This window comes from Tamandua tetradactyla, chromosome 15 (genome assembly GCF_023851605.1).
Source record: "Tamandua tetradactyla isolate mTamTet1 chromosome 15, mTamTet1.pri, whole genome shotgun sequence".
NCBI lineage: Eukaryota > Metazoa > Chordata > Mammalia > Pilosa > Myrmecophagidae > Tamandua > Tamandua tetradactyla.
The window spans coordinates 29,134,329-29,151,697 of record NC_135341.1 but is presented as its reverse complement, the minus strand read 5'-3'; the positions used below and the strand labels follow the sequence as shown (position 1 = coordinate 29,151,697).

General features: G+C 38.4%; 1 protein-coding gene across 1 annotated transcript in view; it reads right to left on the bottom strand.

The window, feature by feature from the left end:
• ERC2 (ELKS/RAB6-interacting/CAST family member 2) overlaps window positions 1-17,369 on the bottom strand; it is an 865,607-nt gene that overhangs the window by 492,413 nt on the left and 355,825 nt on the right. The window lies entirely within an intron of this gene.

The following is a 17,369-nucleotide window of genomic DNA, read 5'->3' as shown; positions in this document are numbered from 1 at the left end:
CTCCGCCGGCCCGCCGCGCGGCGCCCACGCCCCGCAGCAGCCGAGCCGCCCGCCCTCCTTCTCCCCTCTCTTTCTCCGCCGGCCCGCCGCGCGGCGCCCACGCCCCGCAGCAGCCGAGCCGCCCGCCCTCCTTCTCCCCCCTCTTTCTCCGCCGGCCCGCCGCGCGGCGCCCACGCCCCGCAGCAGCCGAGCCGCCCGCTCTCCTTCTCCCCCCTCTCCTCCCCCTCCTGCTCCGGCTGCTCTCCAACCACCACGGTGCCCTCTTCCCCCGCCTTCACCGTGCTCCTCCGCCACCAGCCTCGACAGCCTTGCCGCCCTCACCTGTCCTCCTCCAGAACAGCTACTGGGGGAGTGGAGATAATACAGAGCAGCTCCCGGAGCCACGAGGGAGATCAAAGGGACAGCGTACCCCATCCTGGAACGGCTGACTATCTGGGAGAACCAGCTCCGGTGAGATCACCAAGGGGCACGGGCTTTCCTGGGTGGGACGGCAAGCGACCGGAGTCCCTCCCTTTCACCTTCCCAGGCCAGCTGGTAGAATTGGACAGGCGGTCCCCTTAGGCCGCGGCGGCTGGTGCCCCCACCACACAAGGCCCCCCGGAACAACTGAGATAGTTGGGTTGGAAATCCCCAGACTGCGGAGAACAGTGACCGGGGGATCCCTTCCAAACACATGACTCCCCCGTCGGCTGGGAACAGTGCACTCTCCCGGGCTGCGACAGCTGGCGCCCTCCCGCCACGCTTGGTGCCCCGGGCCGACTAGCTAATTTGGCCGGACGCTCTCCTGTGCTGCGACGGCCGGCGACCCTCCCCGCATTCGGAACCCCAGGCCAGCTGGCATTCTTCCAAGACGCTTCGGCTGCCGAACCTCCCCTACGGCGAGAATTTTCCAGAGTTAAAGGACCTACAGCAACTTTCACTGGTGGAACCCACAGACAAACGTGTGCCACGAGCGCCACCTACTGGGCAGGATAGGAAGAACAGAACCCAGAGATTGCACAGAAAAATCTTTCAACCTGTGGGGTCGAACACCCGGGGAAATCTGACTAAATGCCCAGATGCCAGCAGAAGATAACGGATCACGCTCAGAAAATTGAACATATGGCCCAGTCAAACGAAGAAACCAATAGTTCAAATGAGATACAGGAGCTGAAACAACTAATGCTGAATATACGAACAGAAATGGAAAACCTCTTCAAAAACGAAATCGATAAATTGAGGGAGGACATGAAGAAGACATGGGCTGAACATAAAGAAGAAATAGAAAAACTGAAAAAACAAATCACAGAACTTATGGAAGTGAAAGATAAAGTAGAAAAGATGGAAAAAACAATGGATACCTACAATGACAGATTTAAAGAAACAGAAGATAGAATTAGTGATTTGGAGGATGAAACATCTGAATTCCAAAAAGAAACAGAAACTATCCGGAAAAGAATGGAAAAATTTGAACAAGGTATCAGGGAACTCAAGGACAATCTGAACCATACAAATATACGTGTAGTGGGTATCCCAGAAGGAGAAGAGAAGGGAAAAGGAGGAGAAAAACTAATGGAAGAAATTATCACTGAAAATTTCCCAACTCTTATGAAAGACCTAAAATTACAGATCCAAGAAGTGCAGCGCACCCCAAAGAGATTAGACACAAACAGGCATTCCCCAAGACACTTACTAGTTAGAATGTCAGAGGTCAAAGAGAAAGAGAGGATCTTGAAGGCAGCGAGAGAAAAACAATCAGTCACATACAAGGGAAACCCAATAAGACTATGTGTAGATTTCTCAGCAGAAACCATGGAAGCTAGAAGACAGTGGGATGATATATTTAAGTTACTAAAAGAGAAAAACTGCCAGCCAAGACTCCTATATCCAGCAAAATTGTCCTTCAAAAATGAGGGAGAAATTAAAACATTCTCAGACAAAAAGTCACTAAGAGAATTTGTGACCAAGAGACCAGCTCTGCAAGAAATACTAAAGGAAGCACTAGAGTCAGATACAAAAAGACAGAAGAGAGAGACATGGAGAAAAGTGTAGAAAGAAGGAAAATCAGATATGATATATATAATACAAAAGGCAAAATGGTAGAGGAAAATATTATCCAAACAGTAATAACTCTAAATGTCAATGGACTGAATTCCCCAATTAAAAGACATAGACTGGCAGAATGGATTAAAAAACAGGATCCTTCTATATGCTGTCTACAGGAAACACATCTTAGACCCAAAGATAAATATAGGTTGAAAGTGAAAGGTTGGGAAAAGATATTTCATGCAAACAACAACCAGAAAAGAGCAGGAGTGGCTATACTAATATCCAACAAATTAGACTTCAAATGTAAAACAGTTAAAAGAGACAAAGAAGGACACTATATACTATTAAAAGGAACAATTAAGCAAGAAGACATAACAATCATAAATATTTACGCACCGAACCAGAATGCCCCAAAATACGTGAGGAATACACTGCAAACACTGAAGAGGGAAATAGACACATCTACCATAATAGTTGGAGACTTCAATTCACCACTCTCATCAATGGACAGAACATCTACACAGAGGATCAATAAAGAAACAGAGAACCTGAATATTACTATAAATGAACTTGACTTAACAGACATTTATAGGACATTACATCCCACAACAGCAGGATACACCTTTTTTTCAAGTGCTCATGGATCATTCTCAAAGATAGACCATATGCTGGGTCACAAAGCAAGTCTTAACAAATTTAAAAATATTGAAATCATACACAACACTTTCTCGGATCATAAAGGAATGAAGTTGGAAATCAATAATAGGCGGAGGGCCAGAAAATTCATAAATACATGGAGGCTCAACAACACACTCTTAAACAACAAGTGGGTCAAAGAAGAAATTGCAAGAGAAATTAGTAAATACCTAGAGGCAAATGAAAATGAAGACACAACATATCAAAACTTATGGGACGCAGCAAAGGCAGTGCTAAGAGGGAAATTTATTGCCCTAAATGCCTTTATCAGAAAAGAAGAAAAGGCAAAAATGCAGGAATTAACTGTCCACTTGGAAGAACTGGAGAAAGAACAGCAAACTAATCCCAAAGCAAGCAAAAGGAAAGAAATAACAAAGATTAGAGCAGAAATAAATGAAATTGAAAACATGAAAACAATAGAGAAAATCAATAAGACCAGAAGTTGGTTCTATGAGAAAATCAACAAGATTGATGGGCCCTTAGCAAGATTGACAAAAAGAAGAAGAGAGAGGATGCAAATAAATAAGATTAGAAATGAAAGAGGAGACATAACTACTGACCTCACAGAAATAAAGGAGGTAATAACAGGATACTATGAACAACTTTACGCTAATAAATACAACAATTTAGAAGAAATGGACAGGTTCCTGGAAAGACATGAACAACCAACTTTGACTCAAGAAGAAATAGACGACCTCAACAAACCAATCACAAGTAAAGAAATTGAGTCAGTCATTCAAAAGCTCCCTAAAAAGAAAAGTCCAGGACCAGACGGCTTCACATCTGAATTCTATCAAACATTCCAGAAAGAATTAGTACCTACTCTCCTCAAACTCTTCAACATAATCGAAGTGGAGGGAAAACTACCTAATTCATTCTATGAAGCCAACATCACCCTCATACCAAAACCAGGCAAAGATATTACAAAAAAAGAAAACTACAGACCAATCTCTCTAATGAATACAGATGCAAAAATCCTCAATAAAATTCTAGCAAATCGTATCCAACAACACATTAAAAGAATTATACATCATGACCAAGTAGGATTCATCCCAGGTATGCAAGGATGGTTCAACATAAGAAAATCAATTAATGTAATACACCATATCAACAAATCAAAGCAGAAAAACCACATGATCATCTCAATTGATGCAGAGAAGGCATTTAACAAGATTCAACATCCTTTCCTGCTGAAAACACTTCAAAAGATAGGAATACAAGGGAACTTCCTTAAAATGATAGAGGGAATATATGAAAAACCCACAGCTAATATCATCCTCAATGGGGAAAAATTGAAAACTTTCCCCCTAAGATCAGGAACAAGACAAGGATGTCCACTATCACCACTATTATTCAACATTGTGTTGGAAGTTCTAGCCAGAGCAATTAGGCAAGAAAAAGAAATACAAGGCATCAAAATTGGAAAGGAAGAAGTAAAACTATCACTGTTTGCAGACGATATGATACTATATGTAGAAAACCCAGAAAAATCCACAACAAAATTACTAGAGCTAATAAATGAGTACAGCAAAGTAGCAGGCTACAAGATCAACATTCAAAAATCTGTAGCTTTTCTATACACTAGTAATGAACAAGCTGAGGCGGAAATCAAGAAACGAATCCCATTTACAATCGCAACTAAAAGAATAAAATACCTAGGAATAAATTTAACCAAAGAGACAAAAAACCTATATAAAGAAAACTACAAAAAACTGTTAAAAGAAATCACAGAAGACCTAAATAGATGGAAGGGCATACCGTGTTCATGGATTGGAAGACTAAATATAGTTAAGATGTCAGTCCTACCTAAATTGATTTACAGATTCAATGCAATACCAATCAAAATCCCAACAACTTATTTTTCAGAAATAGAAAAACCAATTAGCAAATTTATCTGGAAGGGCAGGGTGCCCCGAATTGCTAAAAACATCTTGAGGAAAAAAAACGAAGCTGGAGGTCTCGCGCTGCCTGACTTTAAGGCATATTATGAAGCCACAGTGGTCAAAACAGCATGGTATTGGCATAAAGATAGATATATCGACCAATGGAATCGAATAGAGTGCTCAGATATAGACCCTCTCATCTATGGACATTTGATCTTTGATAAGGCAGTCAAGCCAACTCACCTGGGACAGAACAGTCTCTTCAATAAATGGTGCCTAGAGAACTGGATATCCATATGCAAAAGAATGAAAGAAGACCCATCTCTCACACCCTATACAAAAGTTAACTCAAAATGGATCAAAGATCTAAACATTAGGTATAAGACCATAAAACAGTTAGAGGAAAATGTTGGGAGATATCTTATGGATCTTACAACTGGAGGTGGTTTTATGGACCTTAAACCTAAAGCAAGAACACTGAAGAAGGAAATAAATAAATGGGAGCTCCTCAAAATTAAACACTTTTGTGCATCAGAGAATTTCATCAAGAAAGTAGAAAGACAGCCTACACAATGGGAGACAATATTTGGAAACGACATATCAGATAAAGGTCTAGTATCCAGAATTTATAAAGAGATTATTCAACTCAACAACAAAAAGACAGCCAACCCAATTACAAAATGGGAAAAAGACTTAAACAGACACCTACCAGAAGAAGAAATACGGATGGCCAAGAGGCACATGAAGAGATGCTCAATGTCCCTGGCCATTAGAGAAATGCAAATCAAAACCACAATGAGATATCATCTCACACCCACCAGAATGGCCATTATCAACAAAACAGAAAATGACAAGTGCTGGAGAGGATGCGGAGAAAGAGGCACACTTATCCACTGTTGGTGGGAATGTCAAAGGGTGCAACCACTGTGGAAGGCAGTTTGGCGGTTCCTCAAAAAGCTGAATATAGAATTGCCATACGACCCAGCAATACCATTGCTAAGTATCTACTCAAAGGACTTAAGGGCAAAGACACAAACGGACATTTGCACACCAATGTTTATAGCAGCGTTATTTACAATTGCAAAGAGATGGAAACAGCCAAAATCTCCATCAACAGAAGAGTGGCTAAACAAACTGTGGTATATACATACGATGGAATATTATGCAGCTTTAAGACAAGATAAACTTATGAACCATGTAATAACATGGATGGACCTAGAGAATATTATGCTGAGTGAATCCAGCCAAAAACTAAAGGACAAATACTGTATGGTCCCACTGATGTGAACAAACATTCGAGAATAAACTTGAAATATGTCATTGGTAACAGAGTTCAGCAGGAGTTAGAAACAGGGTAAGACAATGGGTAATTGAAGCTGAAGGGATACAGACTGTGCAACAGGACTAGATACAAAAACTCAAAAATGGACAGCACAATAATACCTAATTGTAAAGTAATCATGTTAAAATACTGAATGAAGCTGCATCTGAGCTATAGGGTTTTTTTTGTTTTTGTTTGCTTGTTGGTTTGTTTGTTGTTCTTGTTTTTTACTATTACTACTACTTTTATTTCTTTTCTTTATATTAACATTTTATATCTCTTTCTGTTGTGTTGCTAGTTCCTCTAAACCGAAGCAAATGTACTAAGAAACAATGATCATGCATCTATGTGATGATGTTAAGAATTACTGAGTGCATATGTAGAATGGTATGATTTCTAAATGTTGTGTTAATTTCTTTTTTTTTTCTTTCTGTTAATAAAAAAAAAAATACAATATTTGCTGTAAGTTTTTTTGTAGTTATCCCTTATTAAACTAATAAAATCTCCTTTTAACCACACTTTGCTAAGTGTCAGGGTGTGTTTGTGTCTGTGCACATGTGTGTGTGTTTTGGCCAAGGGTGGATGTTGCATCAAATGTTTTTTGATGGATTTTGAAATGATGTTATGCTTTCTCCTTCATACTGTGGATATGAATAACAATGTTTAATTTCCATGCTAACCCAAATTTGCATTCCTGGAATAAATAAAATTTGGTCATTAAGTATTATGCTTTTTAATTGCCATTGGAGTCAATTCTCTAAGATATTTTTCACTGATGTTAATAAGACATTTCTTGAGAGTTTTCTTCTCTTGTTATGTCTTAGTTGGGTATAGATACCAAGATTATGATGACCTCATAAAATAAGGTCAAGGAAGCACTTCCTCTTTTTCTATTTTCTGGAAGGCTTACCATACGATTGTTGTTACTTCTTCAAATGTTTGGTAATGTCACTCAAGAAGCCACCTGAGCCTGTGGGGTCTTTCCGCTTTTGTTTTTTATAGGAAGGTTTTAAAGTATAGAGACATTTTTTTTTTTAATATATGGGTCTACTCCAATATTCTATTTCTTCTTTGTCAGTTTTGACAAGTTGTGTTTTTATAAGAATTTATCCATTTATCCAAAATTTCAACCTTATCATCATAAAGTTGTTCATAAAATCCTCTCATATTATTAATGTTAAGATTTATAGTGATGTCCCTCTTTCATTCCTGGTATTAGCTGTTTGTGTTCTATTTTTCTCAATATTCTAACCAGGATTAGTCATTTTTGCTACTGTCTTCCAAGAGTCAGCATTATACTTTGGTGTTCCTCCTAGTGTATGTTTATTTTCTATCTAATCAATTTTAGCTTTTAGTCTTATTATTCATTTCCTTCCATTTTCCATTTTCTTATGGTTCAATGTGTTTCATTTTCCTAACTTATTATTCTTCCATTGCTTTCTTTTTTTTTTTTTAAACATGGGCAGGCACCGGGAATCCAGCCCAGGTCCTCTGGCATGGCATGGCAGGCAAGCATCTTGCCTGCTGAGCCACTGTGGCCCGTCCTCTTCCATTGTTTTTAAATGTAAGAAGTCTTCCCTCAACCATAGATTTGCTGTTCAGTTTCAATTTTCTTTGCATTTTTAAACATTTGTCTCTTTAAAATTGATTTAATAAAAAACTTTAAAGTGAGCTTTTTTTTTTTTTTTTCAAATAACCAACCAAAACACCTTGCAATACTTCCTTTGGCATAATACACATTCTTATATGTTCTGGCTTCCTCTCCTAAGATCTCACCTCTGTTGTAAAGTGAATATTCCACTTGAAGGCTCACAATATTTCATAACATATTAAAGGCACTGAAAAAAAACCTGCATTAAAGAAACTTATTTAATTGTGGCTAGCCCAATAAATTATTTCTTCAACAATCCCCATGATTTTGTGTTGGCCGATTTTTTTTTTTGAGCAACACATATTAAAAACCCTGCTGAATTTCTTTTTTTGACAATGGCATAAGGCACAGAAGATGGGTAGTGAACAGGGAGCAAGAACATCATCAAATACTTGAAAGCAGGGACAGGCGGGGGTGGGGGGTGGTTAAAAACTCCAGTTGTATAGCCCAAAGAGAAAAATCACACTAAGTAAAAGTTACAGGGACGAATACTTCTGCTCTGTAAAACAAATAACTTCCTGACATTTAGAGTTTTGGATAAGTAAAACAAGAAGAGAGGGAGCTCCCACTTTCACAAACAATGGTCAACTCAGCATATGTATGCACAAACTCCAATTCTTCATTCATAATACTTCTTACAGTATGGCATTATTGCCCTGTCTGTCTTGCCCACTGCTGCATCTCCAGCTCAGAGCACAATGACTGACCTGGATAAGAGAGTCATGAATATTTTGGGGTGAATGAGTGCATGAATGAATGAATGAGAGAACAGTAAGGAACAACAGAGGGAGGTAGAAGGGAGCCTCTTCCTCTTCTGGCTTCACATGCTGTACCCATGCTGTGATTTCCTTACCAACCCTCTGACAACTCCTCAGTCTCTTCTATGGCTCCTGGCCTTTCTTCCCCAACCCACCAATCCCCACAGATCTGTCCCTGTTGGTTTCTGCAGTACTGTTTCAGGTACTTTCTCATATTTTGTTATTATCTATCTATGAGAGATTTCCAAACCTGTATCTGCAACTTGTCCCTTCCTGGTTTGACCAGATGTCTACACCTGTATAGCTGATATACACCTTTCAAAATTAACTCCTTCCAGAGGAATCACATCATTCATGCATAAATTCATGAAAATTCAACTATATATTCTGAATAGAAAAACAAATATTTAAACAAAGCCACTGATTCCATCCACCATTCTACTCGGCTTATTCTCTCGAGTGAACATTAAATGGGAGAACTGAATCTGTGGTCCCTTCAGAGGGTTTCAGTTGCCTCCTAATTCTCAGTGTGATTATCTCATTGTCAAAAATGTGATTCTAGAGTTTTAGAGACATGGCTCTTAATTTTTTATATAGTAAGGTCATTCAATATAAACCAACTCTTTCATGTAGGATTCAACCTGAGAAACAACGTCGCATTTCAAGAACGGAGGAAAAGTGGCTATGCAGGATTTGTAGATGGCCAGAGCGTATGTATATTCTACTTCATGGAACTTCCAAGTTTAATGTCAACATGTGCAATAATCTCCATGTACAATCTTTAGATCAAGAGTCCTGTGTAAAATGCAACCCCATTGTACATTCTCCCTGAACACCAGCTCCTCCTCCTGTATTCCCCTTCTGTGGTTTCCTCTCTGTTCCTCTTATCATCCACATTGATCCACTGTGATGATTATCACTCCCCAATGAGTCTCATCACCTGCCTCTGTTTTCACTGCCTCAGGCTCTTTCAGCCCAGTCGAGATTTCCAACCAGCCTTTTCTCCAACCAGACTTTTCCTTTCTATTTCCTCACAAATAAAATCAGCAATGGCATCATTGCCTACCAATCCAATTATAAACTCGTAATTTGGCCCAACTCACCTTTTTGTTCCCATACAGTTCAGTCTTAGCCAACTGAAGGGCTTGCCCTTACCCCAGAAACTCTTTGCACTTCCTAGTTCATTTTGTTATGACTATTTAATATAAACCACCAACAACCCTCCTGCCATTTATCAAAATCATTCCAATTTTTCAAGAACCTCCTCAAATGCTACCTCCTCCAAGAAGCATCCCAGGACCCTCACAAGTCTTGAGTTCTGGTAGCCAGTGATGTACTTTTTATAGCCTGGCTTTTCTACTTCCTTCCGTTAGTCTTAAAAACTGAGAGCTCAATTTCCTTGAAAGGTCCACCATGGTGCTGTGCAAAAAGGAGCTCCTAAGAAAATACTGGTGCTTGTGATTCAACCTGAGGACTTAAATTCACACATACCAAACAGATTTCTAGCAGGAATTATCAACTGACACCTGAATCAAACATTTAGAGTCAAATATATGATAAGAAGTATTTGGCAAAAAAGGAAAGAAGTCTTTTTTTTTTTTTTACTTACCCCTAAATGTCAACGATATATCATTCAGAGCTGACATTTAACTTGACATTTTGTTTTTTCTGGCTATCACTTAAAAGCCCACAATTTCCCTTATTGAACAAAATGAGTTAAATGGAATAAAGATTGTTTTAAAAGTTGAAAGATGAGAAGAAGATGAAAAAAGTTCCCAATCGAAAAAAGCTAAAAATTAATTCTGGTATCATAAATAGATAGTGTACATCAAAAAATACAGGGCTTTGCAAGTTTCAGCAAACTATGAGCTCATATCCTGAAGTTATAAAGACTACAGGGTTAGACTTAAAACTCAGGAAAAAAGTAGGGCATATTTTGACTGTAGGGTACATATTCAGAGCCCTTTTGTGAGAAAGATGAGTCTTCTCTTAGAACACAAAATACAGCACCATGCCTTTCCAAAAATATCTTATAGGCCACCCCAGCTCTCATCAACTTCCTCTATCTGTTCTATGATGCAAACATCAGTGTACTAAATTTCCAAAGTAAGTACTGAAACAAAAAACCAGTTGAACTTAGGGGATGTCTTCGGTAAAAGCAGACAGGAAGAGTAGAGAACACAAAAGCTTCAGAGAAAAACCTGTGTTCAAATCTCAGTGGTCCACCAACAAGACTTTGAGATTACTGATGTCTCTGAACTGGAGCTTTCTTATCTATATGCAGGTTAGTACAACCTCCCATGTGTTGCCTAATGAGTGGTAGCTGTTCCTGCTGTTGTGGGCATCACCAGTGATGGTGTATTGTTATTGTTATTATCATTTTCAATAGCACAAAAGGAGCAGGTCTAATAACCATCATAAAGGCTTGACTAGAAAAACTTGGCTTAGCGCAAATCTTCTATGAGCACAGGATCCTGGAAGAAGACATAGCTCTTAAGTTTAGTTCAGATTTGAGCAAGTTTCACAATCCCAAAGGTGAATGAAATAAAACTAAGCAGGCCCTAAAGCCAAGTAACACATGGTAGCCACTTCATGGTGTCACTGACTATATCCCAGAGTTCGAATTATACTACTGTGGGTTTTAAGTTGGATTCCATGGCCAACCTGCCTAGGTTTGGATTTGAACTCTCTCCCTTCCTAGAGGTATGACCTTGGGAAAGTTGTTATCTTACCAAACCTCTATAAAATGAAAATAACAATGATAGCAGTATCAATAGTTACTATTATCTTACCCTTATATTAGGCCAGGTATTTTCTAATTTTTTTTTTGTCTATACTCTTCCCATCCTAAACAACCTAGTAAGGTAAACTCATTCTGCTTATGAGGAGGCTAAGGCTTAACTTAGAATTATGCACAATTCTTCCACTTAACAGAGTAACAGCTGTCACTGAAGGTCTACTTCTTCCCATGTGTCAAACAATATAACTGGACATACACACATTATTTCCCATAAACCTTACATGCAAGTAGGAGTATGCCCTTTTCACAGGTGAGAATAATAAGGAGTGGAGAGAATTTAGGTATAGCTAGGAGTGGACCCAGATCCCCTTGACTCCTAGGTCATTCTCTTGTTCCACAACATTTTCCTGCCTCAGTTGAGCTGCTTAATATTTTTGAAAAGAACAGAGATAATTTAGGACTTATTGCACTGTTTATGAGCTCTCAAGGTCTACATATTGTTTTCAGAGGTCATGAAGAGCATATTTTAAGTTGATAAAGAGTATTGAAGATCTTCACTTAATATTTATAAGTAACATTTATTGAATGCCTGTTATATGCCAGCCTTTAACCTACCACTCTTTTACTACTACTGTTAATAAATAACATGAATATATCACCTACATAACTGAAGCATATTCTTTACATATATTATAATGCAGAGAATGTAAAATGTAATATGGAGAAATAAATGTAGCTATATTATTTAAATAATTAAATAATGAATAAAATTGGATTTGGCTGCCCTTTCTTTTTTCAGTCTCACACTGAATATCCATGAGCTTGCCAACATTTCCATTTCCAGGCAGGTCTTCCTTGCAGTTAGATGGGAGCCAGGTGACTGAGGTCTAGCCAACAGGAATATGAAGAGAAGTGAGGTGTCACTTTTAGTCCAAAAGAGTCAGAGTGCATCTTTAATTTTCTGGCTTCCCATAATACAGAGACCTAAGAGGCCACATGTTAACAAGTTCCCTGATTCTCCAGAATGAAAAGCTCTCCACTGACTCACATCAGACTTCATCTGCCTGAGAAATAGCATGTGCTCTGCTAAACTGCTGAGAAGTATGTATGTGTGCATATGTGCACACGAACATGCATTGTAGCAGCAAGCATTAATTATCCTAATCCACACACCTAAATAATCTGATCTCATTTATGGGCTGACAACAAGCTACACAAATATTCCTCTCTCGGTAGATAATCTGGTGACCTGGTCCACACATCACTTTCCAGAAGGGACCTCTGGAAGCATCTAAACTTGCTTCCCACTAGAAAGAACAGCTAAATATGCACTATGCTAAATTCAGAAACATTCCGTTGGATAAATTTAAAAAATAAAATGTCATTGGGGGTGGAAGAGGGAGACAAAGAAATGTAGTCCTCATCAATATCACCATTCTAGAAGTGTCTGTTTGAGGTTCTGTTCAGGTAGAAGTTGCCAAATGGTAGCTCTTGTCTTCAGAATGTTCCAGCACATATCTTCCATGCTGTATAGAACTGAAAGGGCTGAATTTGATCAAACCCCAAAATATCTTCAAAAGGAAAAACTTATCCCAACTGCGGGTCAGCTTATCTGCTGAGTCCAAGAGAAGCTTTGTACTTTCATTTTAATAACAAAAAATCAACCTGATAGGGGGGAAACTACTACCATGCTACGGTCTATGTTTAATAGGAAGACATCAACAGTACCACAGCAATACCAGGGGTAAATAATTGGGGGGAGGGGGGAGGACACAAGTTCAGGGCAGGTTTGGATTTTCTATTTAGTGAGGGTGTGTACTGGTAATTTTTCTCTTGGGAACAATGAAAACTGTCTAAAATTGAGAGTGTTGATGACTATACAACTAAGTAAGGATAATATGAGACATGGATTGTTGACTTTTGACATTATACATGATGCCCAATGGATGGAGGTGGCTGAAGGATACACGAACTGAGAAGTAGAATGGCGAACTGGGTGTATACATATGATTGAATATTGTATAGTTACAGAAATAAACAAAGTTATGAGGTATGCAATGAGGTAAATGAACCTAGGGGATATATGTGATATAAAGAAAACCAGAAACAAAAGAGCAAATATTGCATGCTCTTTTTTAGAAAATAATTATAAGAAAATTGGGGCCCAAATTGTAAGCTCTTACAGTAGTTATATTTAGTCTGGACCTGTAATTGTTATTTCTTTTGAGAGGCTGTGTTATATATGTATAACCTGGTATCACTGGAACTTTGGTAACTGTGTGACACCTAAGACTCAGAGAAGGAGTTCTGCAGTTATGCAAGTCAGCATTGTCACATGCAACAACTGTTAATGAAACTGAAAAAGAGATCAGGCTTCAATCAGAGATAAGAATGAAGCTGATGGGGTTGGGGCTAAGCTAAACCAGAATATGGGGTTAATATTGTCTGTATTTTAGAACTTCACCTACCCAATAAGACCAAACGAAGAGAAGTTGATTATGTTCAAAATCTAAATTTTCTGGAGCACATAACCTAATTCAACCTGTCTAGATAGATTTTAACAACCCAAACACAGGAAGCCTAGAATGGAAATGAGGGCTGTGACTGCTGAATCATTCATTATATCAATAGTTCTTTTCATCTCCAGCATCTTGGAGAAGCTAGGAGGAAGAACCTAAAATTGTTGAACTGTAACCCATACCAAACTCTGAAATCTGTTCTATAACTACTTGTTACAATGTACTTTGAATTATACTGCTTTTTTGCATATATATTTTATTTCACAAGGAAAATTTAGTAGGTATTTGTGCCAGTTTGAAGCTATTATGTACCCCAGAAAAGCCATGTCCTTTAAATTTCATTCAATATTGCTGGGTGGGACCTTTTTAATGGTTTGCATGGAGATGTGACCCACCCAATTGTGAGTGATAATGTTTGATTAGATGGTTTCTATGGAGATGTGTCTCTACTTATTCAAGGCAGAGTTGCTTACTGGAGCCTTTTAAGAAGGAACCATTTTTGGAAAAAGCTTTAGAGCCATCAAAACCAACAGAGACAACAGAATGCCAGAGCCCCTGGGAAGCTGCTGAAGAAGCCTAGAGAGAAAGCTAGCAGAGGTCACCATATGCCCTTCCAGCTGAAAGAGAAACCCGGAACATCATCAGCCTTCTTGAACCAAGGCATCTTTCCCTGGATGCCCTAATTTGGACATTTTCATAGCCTTGCTTCAATCTGGACATTTTCATGGCCTTGACGCTATAAACTTGCAACTTATTACATTCCCTTTTTTAGAAGCCATTCCAGTTCTGACATATCATATTCTAGCAGCTTTTGCAAACTAAAACAGCATTCAATAAACAATTATAGAATACAAAAAAAGGAAAGATCAACCTGGTCCTGGAGTTTAGCACCTGTATACAAAGTCATATTCTTTTATCAACAGTACAACATAACTACACTTCAGCAATTCACTCAAGTACAATTTTGAATTGCTTACTATTATGGCATTATGTCCCCTGTCTTCTTAATCCACTTTAGTTAACAGGTTCACCAGATCAAGTATATTTTCTGCAGTTTTTACTAAAACCATCATGTCATCCATGTATGTATCTAATTTGATAAATTCTGTTGAATTTAGTGCTAGCAGAAAATTTATTTTCCTTGATGAATGAGTGTCAATTTATTGGGCAAATGAGACCTAGTTAATTTCATGCATTTTCTTTTCAACCAGGACTATTAAATTTAGAGTGAAGTTTTATATTCAATCTCTGTAATTACTATTACTCTAGGTTTGGTTGATTTTTGAATTTTTTAAACACATCCTTCTCCCTGTCCCTTCCTTCTGTGATTATTGGAACTGCTGCAGCCATCTCTCTAGGATAGGCAGGATGAGGCTATCTAAAAATAGAGCTCACATGGAGGAAGATAAGATAAGAGAATGAATGAGAGAAAAAAGCATCTGCTAATATCATATGAGCCTCTGAATCAAGTTGCGCCTGTAGCAATACCCTTGTTTTATCAGCAAGTGAGTCAATAAATTTCCTTTTCACTTTAGCCATTTTGAATTGATTTTTCTTTCACTTACATATAACCAACAACAAATTTTTGAGATTACTGACATGCTGTCATTATTATAATTCATTTTCTCAAAAAATAAAAAATAAAACCTAGGTACAGCTTTATGAACGAACTCAAGAAAGTGAAACTTTTGGCTCTCATGTTTATGTCATGTCAAATTTAGAATAAAAGTAGATTACAAACAAATTCTTTTCAAAAGAGTTAACATTAAAGAAAAGAGAAAACCTTTTAATTGCTGTTTTATTGGCAGTTCTCCATAAGAGCTGTAAAAAAAGGGGACTTAGTAAAGAATGTTTAGATACAAAATCAAGAAAAGGAGCATTGCAAAATCTACAAGAAAACTACTTTTTCCAGAAAACACACACAATGCTCTAAGTGCAAACCTGGAACATACCTGCCAGACCAGATTGGGATCAAAATTAAAACGTGGTGCTTCCTGCAAGAAGATAAACCACAAATAATTTTATTCACTTTACTTCTTTTCATTTTCATTCAGGTGACTTTGGTCACCCCGCTCAACTGGCTGGCAGTAACTGTGACTTACACAACAGAATTACCCCTGGATTTAATGCGGGTAGCCAGCACTCTCCGACAGTCGCCTCACAGAGACATATTTTTACAACTCTAAAAGTCCAGAGGGGTGCATAGATTTCTACTAGAACTACTGGACTGTGGTTTACCGGTGCTTGGATTTAGGTAAGATTTCACAGACTTTCACAGCAAATACCTTTCTCTGGGTGATGCAAAGTATGGGGGAAGGAGGATGAAGCTAGGGGTTTAGAAGTTCACCCTCAGTTTCTCTAAGAAGCAAGTGACAGGTCGTAACTTCTAAGCCCTCAATTCATGGCATGTCCCCGAAATTAACTTTCTCTGACTTTAAAAGGAAAGGTTCTTCTAACTGTAGGTTTTGCTAAGGCTCTAGATGACATTCATGTTCATTCAATGATATTTAAGGCATCTCAAGTTCCACCCACCAGGCTTAAAGATCAGTTCTATTTGGTGGTCAACCCCAATCTTTATAAAATATGGCTATTACACAGGGTGTAATGTAGGAAATCAGATGAGCCCATAGCCTTGATCACAACTGCACACAAAAGCGTGGCAATGACCCTCTACCAGCTGCCTCCATAATTCAATTTAGGGACATTGAGCATAGATGCTAATGGCACAGACTTCTCCACTGCCAAAACAGAAGACAGTGCTTTTATAAATTAACAGGCATGGAAAATGACAAAAGAAAAGCTCCAGGCTCAGTTCCCTGACAAATATACTGATCTTCATGTGCCTTCAAAATGTTTTTATCACGATCAATCAACACCATTGTACTACTGGTAGGCATCCATAAAAGATAATATGTCGATCTGAATTTGCCCTAAAAAATCATGTTTCTACACCTTCCCATGTAGATAGCCTAAATGAACACTTTTATTTATTAATTTCTTTCATTTTGTAATAAAACATATGATGCTAGAAACAGTAAACCAGACTTAGAGTTTCTACTTTCAAAAGGTATAAAAAGAACTAATTGTCTTCATATGGAGACTTTGACTGAAAAATTACCCACGGCACTAGGAGGAAAAAGTTTTTCTTAGTCTTTCTAGAGATTCCTTAAATTCATGCTTTCTTTTTTAAAAAAATGACAATTTTGAAATAGTTCTCATATGCATCCTGTTCTGCATTGTTATTTGTGCTGGAGTAGGGGAGTGGGGAGGTGAGTCCTTTGTGTCCTCTCTCTTTCCTTCCTCTCCTTTACTTCCTTCCTCCCTTCCCCCTCCCTCTCTGTTCCCCCCACCCCCCCACTCCCCACCTCCCTCTCTTTCTTAATCTTAATCAAGTTTCAGGTTTGGGCTCCAATATGAATGAAATCTCAGGAAGGAACTACTGTCTCTCAAATGTAGAATTTTAAGTTTCATTTAAAATAAATTAAAATTATACAAATTCAAAACAATTGATGAGCCAGGATCAACAATTATTTTTAATCTCATTGGCATTTGGCCCCGTAAAGATATTTTTTAGGGACATATGGTTTTAAAGCAAGTATTCTACATCATTTCCACAAAAATCTACTTGGTTGAAGACAATGTCACTGACTAGTAAAGCATTCCCAAGTTAGAACTGCACATGCCAAGAATTCAATAGCTTGTATTAGTTTCTTTTTCCCCAGAACCTGGGAATATTTTGGCAGATGATTCAAAATCATGTGCTGCAAGAGAGA